Genomic DNA, 10302 nt, shown 5'->3' on the forward strand with positions numbered 1-10302 from the left:
GAGACAGCCCTCATCTATGAAATAGTTCTGAACAATTTTATTCAGAAGCCCCGTCCTCGGGACCGAAGCTTCCATCTGTGGGGAGCTCCCTGGTACTGTCAGCCTCACGTTGCTCTAGGTCTTCTGTGATGCAGCTGAAGTAGAAACTCCTGCGGAGAGCCCGAAGTGCTCTCCTGAAGAGGCGGGGCAATCGCGAGCGAGCCACAGCGTGCGGGAGGGCAGCAGTGCCTGTGGGGGTCAGAGAGCTGTACGTGAGGGGCTGGGATGGAACTGGGCATGGTCCTGCCTGCCCCCGCCACCAAGGCTTTCCCTTGGGGAGGGGACAGTTGGACATGGAGGGACCCTGTGCGTGGAGTGCTGCCAGCCTCTGTGCCGTGGGCTGGGATGGCTCCATACTTTAGGACATACCTGGCCCTTCCTCTGGCACCGATTGGAAGTGTGAGGAACGCTGTGCACTGCTTCTATGCTCGGAGGAAACCTGCATGGGGAGAGAAAACCACAGCCCTGTGGGCCACTGTTTGGCCATGCTCCGGGCCCCGATGCCCCCGATGCCAGATGGATAAGTGATGAGGGGCCTCGAGGCCCACCGACAGGGGTCTGTGGCTTCCATGACTGTGGGACGAGGAAGGTATAGCTTGCTTACCTCTTGCAGAAGGCCCCCAGCCAGGGGAGAAGGTGCTGCTTCTTCTTCCTCACATGCTGATGGGGTGAGAGGTGCTGTCCTGGCCTCCAACACAGGGTCTGCAGCCAGGGGAGAGGCTGAAGCTTTTCCATCTTTGGGCATGCAGGCAGGGGGGAGCTCCTCGGGCCCAGGAACTGCGGCCATAGGAGCAGCTGAAGGCCTGGCATCTGCCTCACCAGATGGGGCAGGAGACGTGCTGGGCAGGACGTCGTCTGCTTCTGCCACAGCTTCTGTCCTGGGGCTCTCTTCCCACTCTTCCTGAATGTCCTGCAGAGTGCTCTTACTCGTTGTGGAGCAAAAGTAGGGAAGGCGCTGGCCCGCAGTCCTCACTGCCACCTCCTGCCTGCCCGATGCACTGGCTGCAGTGCTGTCAGCTGTGTCACTGTCGTCTGCTGCCCAGATCCTTCGCAACCTCGGAACCTTCACGCTGCTCGGCCAGGACTCGTTCCACCGGGACAACTGGCGGCCTTCCCTCTCCCCGGTCGGAATGGTCTGCATTGCTGGCCGAAAGGAGGAGCACCCATAGATATCCCAGTTGATCTTGACCCGGTCTTTCAATGACGGTTTTTTCTGGCTGCTTGTGGAAGGGCCGGGCATAGCAGCAGCCAGGGGAGAGGCTGAAGCTTTTCCACCTTTGGGCATGCAGGCAGGGGGGAGCTCCTCCGGCCCAGGAACTGTGGCCATAGGAGCAGCTGAAGGCCTGGCATCTGCCTCACCAGATGGGGCAGGAGACGTGCTGGGCAGGACGTCGTCTGCTTCTGCCACAGCTTCTGTCCTGGGGCTCTCTTCCCACTCTTCCTGAATGTCCTGCAGAGTGCTCTTACTCGTTGTGGAGCAAAAGTAGGGAAGGCGCTGGCCCGCAGTCCTCACTGCCACCTCCTGCCTGCCCGATGCACTGGCTGCAGTGCTGTCAGCTGTGTCACCATCGTCTGCTGCCCAGATCCTTCGCAACCTCGGAACCTTCACGCTGCTCGGCCAGGACTCGTTCCACCGGGACCGGCCTTCCCTCTCCCCGGTCGGAATGGTCTGCATTGCTGGCCGAAAGGAGGAGCACCCATAGATATCCCAGTTGATCTTGACCCGGTCTTTCAATGTCGACGGTCTTTTCTGGCTGCTTGTGGAAGGGCTGGGCATAGCAGCAGCCAGGGGAGAGGCTGAAGCTTTTCCATCTTTGGGCATGCAGGCAGCGGGGAGCTCCTCGGGCCCAGGAACTGCGGCCATAGGAGCAGCTGAAGGCCTGGCATCTGCCTCACCAGATGGGGCAGGAGACGTGCTGGGCAGGACGTCGTCTGCTTCTGCCACAGCTTCTGTCCTGGGGCTCTCTTCCCACTCTTCCTGAATGTCCTGCAGAGTGCTCTTACTCGTTGTGGAGCAAAAGTAGGGAAGGCGCTGGCCCGCAGTCCTCACTGCCACCTCCTGCCTGCCCGATGCACTGGCTGCAGTGCTGTCAGCTGTGTCACCGTCGTCTGCTGCCCAGATCCTTCGCAACCTCGGAACCTTCACGCTGCTCGGCCAGGACTCGTTCCACCGGGACAACTGGCGGCCTTCCCTCTCCCCGCTCGGAATGGTCTGCATTGCTGGCCGAAAGGAGGAGCACCCATAGATATCCCAGTTGATCTCGACCCGGTCTTTCAATGTCGACAGTCTTTTCTGGCTGCTTGTGGAAGGGCCGGGCATAGCAGCAGGCAGGGGAGAAGGCGATTTAGCATCTCTGGGTGCTGATGGGATAGGATTCTTGTCCCGCTCACTGGCAGGACCTGCAACCTGCGCAGCATCTGCTGGCTCAGCATTGGTTGGCCCTGACATGGCAAGAGATGCGCTGTGTGCGTGGCTGACTGCCTCTCTGGCAGAATCTCTGCCAGTGCTGTGGGGTGAGCCAGGCCCCTGCTGGTGGGCTGAGTCTGGGTCCCAGTGAAGGTTCGAGGTGGCTTCCTTCTGCTGCCTCCCTCCTGGCTTGGAGGTCCCAGCAGCAGCTCTTGTGTCCTCTCGAGCATGGCCATCTTTTCGTCTCCGTGTTGCTGGCATCTTTTCAGTCTTGGTGGCCGGCACCTGGGCTGTCCTTGCAGGTGTTGCCACACTGCTGGGAGGGGCGTAGTGCCTTTGTACCCTCAGCTGCCCCCTGGGTCTTTGGCTCCTGGCTGCAGCATGGCTTGGGGTTGGCCTGTTGTCTTGCTGGGGTCTGGCCTGCAGAGGCGCCAGAATGGATGCGGGGGCTTGCAGGGCTGTCCCCCGGCTCTCGGCAGTTGCTGCCATTTGCTGGTTTCTCACGTGTCCTTGAGGACGTGGGACGACCTCGGGGAGTCTGACAGCCTTGGTGCTCGTGATGCAGTCTCTGCATGGCACAGAAGAGGTGGAGCCTGCTACTGACAGACTGGGCAGCCGGGGGATAGTTGAAGCTCCCACTGAATGCCGATGTGTAGCTCTCACTGTCGCTGCCTGCCTTGGCAGAGGCGGCAAGGCTGGTAGAGGATCTCTCCGTTCACCGGTGGCACTGCTGCCGGGCAGTGCCTGCCTCAGCTTCAGGCTGTCTGTCTGCAAGGGAAGCCAAGGAGAAAGGTGATGTTACCGTAGTCCTTTCCCACCTGCCCACCTCCAGCACCTGCCCACCTGCCCCCTCCAGCACGTGCCGCCTCCTTGTCAGCAGCTCCCAGGGCTTGGGAAGGCATCTGGCCCCATCTCACTTGGGCTCCCTACCTGTGTGCTCTTCTTCCTAGAGGCCTGTGACTTCTGTGGGCAGTGGAGCTGTGGCAGCCTCACCCCATGGATGGACGAGGATGGGGTCTGGCTGCACAGCGGTCCTGCCTGTGGCGGTTTGGGTTGCACCTGTGGGGAGAAGGAGGTGTGGGATGGTGGTGGCTGCGCTGCCACCAGCATCCCTTGTGGTGCCTGGACACCCAGCCCCACCTCAGTGCCACATCCTTCGGACAGAGTGCTGCCCGACCCACGCGAGTCGCAGCCATCCCGGGCCTCAGCTCTGCCCCAGAGAAACCCCTGGGGCACGAGAACCTGGGCCTGGACCGCAGACACTCAGGGCCAGGCCTCGCGCCCCGGTACCATGCTCCGCCACCTGGCACTCTCTCTCCTGTGTCTGCCCTCTCCCTCCCTCCTTGTCCCACACCTGGTGGTGGTGCTTCACGCTGGGCAGCCCTTTGTTGGGCTGGGAGCAGGCCTTCGCCTCTTGCTCCTTCGGCATCCCTTTGTCCTCTCACAGAGACAAAGAAACAGGCACCCAGGGCAGCTGCTGCCTCCTGACGGCGCTGCACTCCTGGGAGTGAGCACCACGGGGGCTCGGGCCATATAAGTCACACCGTCACCATGGGGACGCTTGCCGTGTCACAGTGGTCTTGTGGCCTGACGCCGCCCCACGTCACAAAGCCTGAGTGCTTGCTGTGGAGCCTCCTTGTTCCCGGCAGCCTCCCGTCAAGACACCAGCTCACAGCAAGGTGGGGGTCAGGAGACACCTCTGGGCTGCTCTAGTCCAGGCCCGCTCTGTCATCGTGGCAGCCCTCTGCCGGACATTTCTCCAGAGGCGCTGTCATCATCCCGCACAGGCTCACTCTTGCCTGCACTGGGGCTGTTGGAAGTGCCTGGAACTACACTGTGCCTGGCACGGGGCAGCCCTTCATCTCCGCTCACAGAGGCCACCCTGTGGCCTCCCTGTTGACGGGGATCTGCCTCACTAGATGTGGCAGGAGACATCCTGGGTGGGATGTCTTCTGCTTCTGCCACGGTCTCTTTCCTGGGGCTATCTATCTTCCCACTCTTCCTGAACCTGCTGCAGAGTGGCCTTACTGGCTGTGGGGCAAAGGTAGGGAAGGTGCTGACCCACGGCCCTCACTGCTATCTCCCAGGTGCCTGACGCGCTCTTCTGTGATTCTGTGAAAATGGTTAGTGGGAATCATTACCTAGTTAAGAAAAGGGAAATGCCTCTCATTCAGTCCAAGTTTCCTGATCAGCTTTTGGAGCACAGAATAACTAAAATTCTGTACCTGGATTTCTTCCCTTATAAACAAAAACAAAACAAAACAAAGAAACAAACAAACGAACAAAAGTAGAGGAATGGATTTAGTGAGGAATTTTACCTTGTAACATAGAATATAACAGGAAGGAGCAGAGCAAGTAAGTCTCATAACTGAATCCTGAGCTTCAGAAACTGTTTCCTGTCACACAGACACGTGCACCAGGACACAGCTTTTAATGCCGAACTCAAACTTTTATAAGGAGCAACATCACTAATTTCCAGTAAGATGGAAACAGCTATGTTGAGTTTATGTGGTAAGGGTTTAGTAGCAGGAGGGCTGCAGAGTTGTCTTCTGTGAGCGGAGCCGAGAAGCTGCCCCATGTCAGATCAGAGCCAGCTCCAGCTGGTTCCAAAGGCGGACCCGCTGCTGGACAGAGCTGAGCCAGTAGGCGATGCTGGGTGGGCCTGTGGGAGAACAGAGTCAAGAGAGGGGGAAAAAAAAAAAGCTGTGCAACAGCAGCACAGCAGCCGTGAGAGATGAGTGAGAAATAACCCTGCAGCCACCAAGGTCAGTGCAGCAGGAGGGCAGGAGGTGCTCCAGGAACAGAGGAGAAGTTCCTTGCTTGTAGCCTAGGAAAATATACCTTCACATAGAAAAGGTAATACCTACAAGTAAATTATGTTACTTTGGTGAAAAGGAGTTGTGATTTCTTTATGCGTCTCTCATGTACATGGGAAACCAGTCTTCATGACAAAAGTTTTGGAATCGCTGTCCTGGAATCCATTATTATTGTTATTGTTGTTATTGTTGTTATTATTGTTCTTCTTCTTATTATTATTATTAAATAATTATTAAATGAATATTATTAATCATATCAATATTAATTATTATTTAATAATAATAATATCATCATCATCATCATCATCATCATCATTATAAAACATGAGATATGAGAAAGAAATTATAAATTTATCAGTTCTAAGGAGGTAAATACTTCAGGTGATTTTGTGATACAACATTATGTTGGATTTTTAATGTATTAATGTTGATTAATGTTAATGTTTTAATGTATAACATACAGCCTTCCATAATAGAATGAAAAAAGGTGGAAGCTCACCTTGTCTGTCTTTTACCTCTTTACTGTCAGAAAAGAGAAGAAAATTGAAGAGTTCACACTGTAGTGCCACTGTATTTTAAAATGTTGCAAAGATTACACACAAAAAAAGTAAAAATATAAAAGCTTTTAAAAATGTATAAAGGTGTTCCTTCCTCATAGAATATAACCTCTTCAGAAATATTATAAAGGTAATTTAATCAACCTAGGTGACTAAGGTATTACAAAGAAAATAACCCGTTTAAGGTGATGATTTGCAGCAGTGTGTTGCTCTAAAGTGTCCGAGGGTCTGTTTCCTGCAATTGGCTTCATTTTTATGCAAAAAAAATATATCCAAGAACAACTACTTAGATACAGTGTTGAGAAGAAATAAATGGAATTAAAAACACTCCTGATTGAAAATACAGCTATACTTCAATGGTTTTCTACTGATATCTAATTATTTTCTTCTGCTGGAGGAGGAGTAGATAAAGTTTCACCTTATTTTTGTATTGAAAGTACTGTGCAGTTTCTGTGAAGCTCTGAAAAAAATAATTTTCTGATTTCTGATGAAAGATCAAAGTTCCTTTAACTACTCATAGTACTGTAATTTATTGGTAAACAGTATTTTCAAAAGTATATAAAAATGAGTATTCCCATGGCATACTGGTGGATTAGGAGACAGAATAGTTTTGCTACAAGTAGAGTATTAAGAAATTACCTGGACAACCAAAATAGGAAAATGCCTGCAATTTTGACAGTAAAGCTTTGAACTAAAATTGAAATGCTCCTCTTTCACATCTATAGACACCAGGCCCTGAAATGCGTAGGGCAAACTCCACCAAAGCAGACTCTTTACTAAGATGTCCCCCTTTCACAAAAGCTATTGCAGATGATGTTTGCTGTTCTGAAAATACCTTGCTGGTCTTGTATGGCATACTACAATCCTGAAATAAATGCAGTTGGCAGGGTCATCAGGAGGATTGCTCTAGTTCTGTATCCTTTTCTGAACAGGGCTAACACAAAAGCTAGTGCAGGTTGCTCAGGAACTTTTCTCCTGTAGCTGTGAAGACCTTCAGGGACTGAGATCCCATAGCCTCTCGGGGCAGACTGTGCCAGTGCTGAACCATCCTCATGGTGAAAATCCTCCTTTTCGTTGCTGCAGCTTGTTCATTTGATCTTATTTGCTCAGAAGACTCTGGATGCCTATCAGGATGTTAAAGAGCACATTTTGCACCTCTTCCTTGTCCCTAGACTTCTCCTTTTCAGTCTCCACAAATGTAAATCTCTTAGGATATCTTTGTACTTCGTGTGCTACCCAGTGAGGCTTTTTGTTGATCCTCTGCTGAACTCTCTCCAGTTTATCACGTACAAGACAGACAGCTTAAGGTACAGCTTCACAAGTGCCAAACAGACTGAGCTCTGTATTACAAATCCTAGGCAGTTCTGTTAAATTTCATCAAGAGAGTCAAGTCAGCTTTTTGACAATACCCCCCAAAAGAATGTAAACTAATAAACATTCTGTTAAAGCATTATCTGCTAACAAGTATCCGAGTTTATTAATAGAAAGGAATTATCCTTCAAGTTTTTATCACCAACTAAATCAATCTTTTGAATTTTGTTTTCTACTTAGCTACTTTTATTGATTTAATCATTATAGAACTCAGGCACTTCAACTTTTTGTCTCTTTGGAAAGGCAATTACAAAGAATATAATCTGCATAGGTTTAGAGACTATCTATAAATAAACACATCGGATTAAAAATGTGGGGAAAAAAAGGTAATTTGGTTAATGATAAAGATAAGCAATAGAATGAGCAGAGAAAAATTATAAATGATCTTCAAAGTTTTGTTTTGTTTATTTTTTAATCACCTTGACATTTTGACCAGTAAGCTATATATAAATCAAATATACAGGAATTTTCACCATTTCCGTGGAGAAAGAGGGATAAGTTAGATTACCGGAAGACAGAAATAGCCACAGCCCTGTGGGCCACTGTTTGGCCATGCTCCGGGCCCCGATGCCCCCGATGCCAGATGGATAAGTGATGAGGGGCCTCGAGGCCCACCGACAGGGGTCTGTGGCTTCCATGACTGTGGGACGAGGAAGGTGTACCTTGCTTACCTCTTGCAGAAGGCCCCCAGCCAGGGGAGAAGGTGCTGCTTCTTCTTCCTCACATGCTGATGGGGTGAGAGGTGCTGTCCTGGCCTCCAACACAGGGTGCGCAGCCAGGGGAGAGGCTGAAGCTTTTCCACCTTTGGGCATGCAGGCAGGGGGGAGCTCCTCGGGCCCAGGAACTGCGGCCATAGGAGCAGCTGAAGGCCTGGCATCTGCCTCACCAGATGGGGCAGGAGACGTGCTGGGCAGGACGTCGTCTGCTTCTGCCACAGCTTCTGTCCTGGGGCTCTCTTCCCACTCTTCCTGAATGTCCTGCAGAGTGCTCTTACTCGTTGTGGAGCAAAAGTAGGGAAGGCGCTGGCCCGCAGTCCTCACTGCCACCTCCTGCCTGCCCGATGCACTGGCTGCAGTGCTGTCAGCTGTGTCACCGTCGTCTGCTGCCCAGATCCTTCGCAACCTCGGAACCTTCACGCTGCTCGGCCAGGACACACCAAGCCAGTAGGTGATGCTGGGAGGGCCTGTGGGAGATCAGAGTCAAGAGAGTCCCCACAGGAGCACGTCCCAGGCCGAAGCTGCAGCCCATGGAGAGGATCCCATGCAGGAGCAGGGGATCTGGGGAGAGCTGCTGCCCGTGGGAAGAGCTGCTGCTCATGTCAGATGGACCCCATGGTAGCGAGCCACGTGGGAGCAGTTCTTGAAGAGCTGCTGCCTGTGAGAAGCCCGCTCAGGATCAGTTTGGGAAGGACAGCATCCTGTGGGAAGGACACCACATTGGAGCAGGGGAAGAGAGTGAATATGGAGTGGCAGATGACAAAGTGTTACAGACTGACCACAACTCTTATTCTGCATTCTCCTGAGCTACCTGAGGTGAGGAGAAGGTGGATGATATTGGAAGGTGTCTTTAGTTTGCTTTAAGTTTCTTACTGCTCTAGTCTGTTAGTAACAGACAATAAATTATATTAATCTTCCTACCCTGAGTCTGTTTTGCCTGTGATGGTGATTGGTGAGTGATCTCCCTGTCCTTATCTCAACTCTTGAACCCTTTTCCTTCATACTTTCTCCCCCTTTTTCTTAGCGAGCGATCTCTGTGGTAGAGTTTAGCTACACAAAGTATTGGAAAGATTCCTAGGGTTTTACAGATTGTGGACAAGTTATTTTAAAATACATTATCAGCAGCCATGAAACTTGATGAGAAGTAACTTCAGGTCTGTTATATTGGTAGATTCGGACTGATTGATTCTGGAAAATATTGCAAACATTTTCTGCTACTTACTTATTCTTTGACTGTCAATGACTCTATCAGAAATCAAAGAAAGTATCCGTTGGAACTGGTATTTGACTGAGATATTTTTCATACTATGAAATCTTATTAGAGCCACTATATGTACATTTGACCATGGCAAAAAAAAAAGTTTTTGTGCACATGCACTCACATGTATGTGAGTGTGTGTGTTTGTACAATTTCTGTTCTTTATATATGCATACAATTTCAATGTTTCAGGTATGTAGAAAGTCTGTATTTCACAAATCATTTAGACAGAAAGGAATCTCTGGAGGTTTGTCTCCCATCTTAGGCAGGGTCTGCTAGAGCAGGCTTTCCAGGATTGTGTTCCGTCCTGTTTTGAATATCTCCACAGCTGGAGAATCAACAATCTGTCTGGGCAACCCACTCCAGTGTTTAACTACCCTTACAGTAAAGAAGTGTTTTTTGGTGATAATTTCATGTGTTTTACTCATTGCCCACTGCCTCTTATCCTGTCAGTGGGCACTGTGGAGAAGAGTCTTGCTCAATCTTCTTTACAAAGGCAATATTCCACAACATATCAGCCAGCTCGCTCAGAGCTCATGGGTGCAATCTGTCAGACACTTTCTATATAAGTACATTTAATTTTTTTAAGTGCTTCTTAACCTGGTACCCCTCCACCTTGGGTAAGTCTTCCTTGTTCTAAAGTGTTACATGGCCTCAGGAGCCAAGGATATGTACAAATGGATTTAAAAATGCATGCATTAAAGAATCAACTGCTCTAGAACAGTTTTTTACTTTGTTACACCCACAGAAAGCTCTCTCATTTCACCATATTTGTAAAGGATGCCAATCAAGAATGAGAAGTTTGAACAACTTCAGTGTCTTTTTAACCTGAAGAAGGGAAGGCTCAGCATTCATTCAGTCATTATCAGACTTTTCAAGATCCCCTAGATTGCACCAGCTTTGCATATTTTCCTTTTTTTTTTTTTTTTTTTCACTAGTACTTTAAGAAAGATTTCACAAACCTAAAATAGCCCGGGTACACAGAATATAAGCAAGGAAAACACATAATAAGGCATATTTCCCAAAATAAACCAAGGTAAAATAAACTGGTTATAAAATATATTTCAATTTATTTAATGCATTTAAAACTAAGTTGTGTTTCAACTTCTAATCACTGGAGCTTCAAAATTTTGGATTT

Source organism: Anas acuta, chromosome Z, assembly GCF_963932015.1.
Source record: "Anas acuta chromosome Z, bAnaAcu1.1, whole genome shotgun sequence".
NCBI lineage: Eukaryota > Metazoa > Chordata > Aves > Anseriformes > Anatidae > Anas > Anas acuta.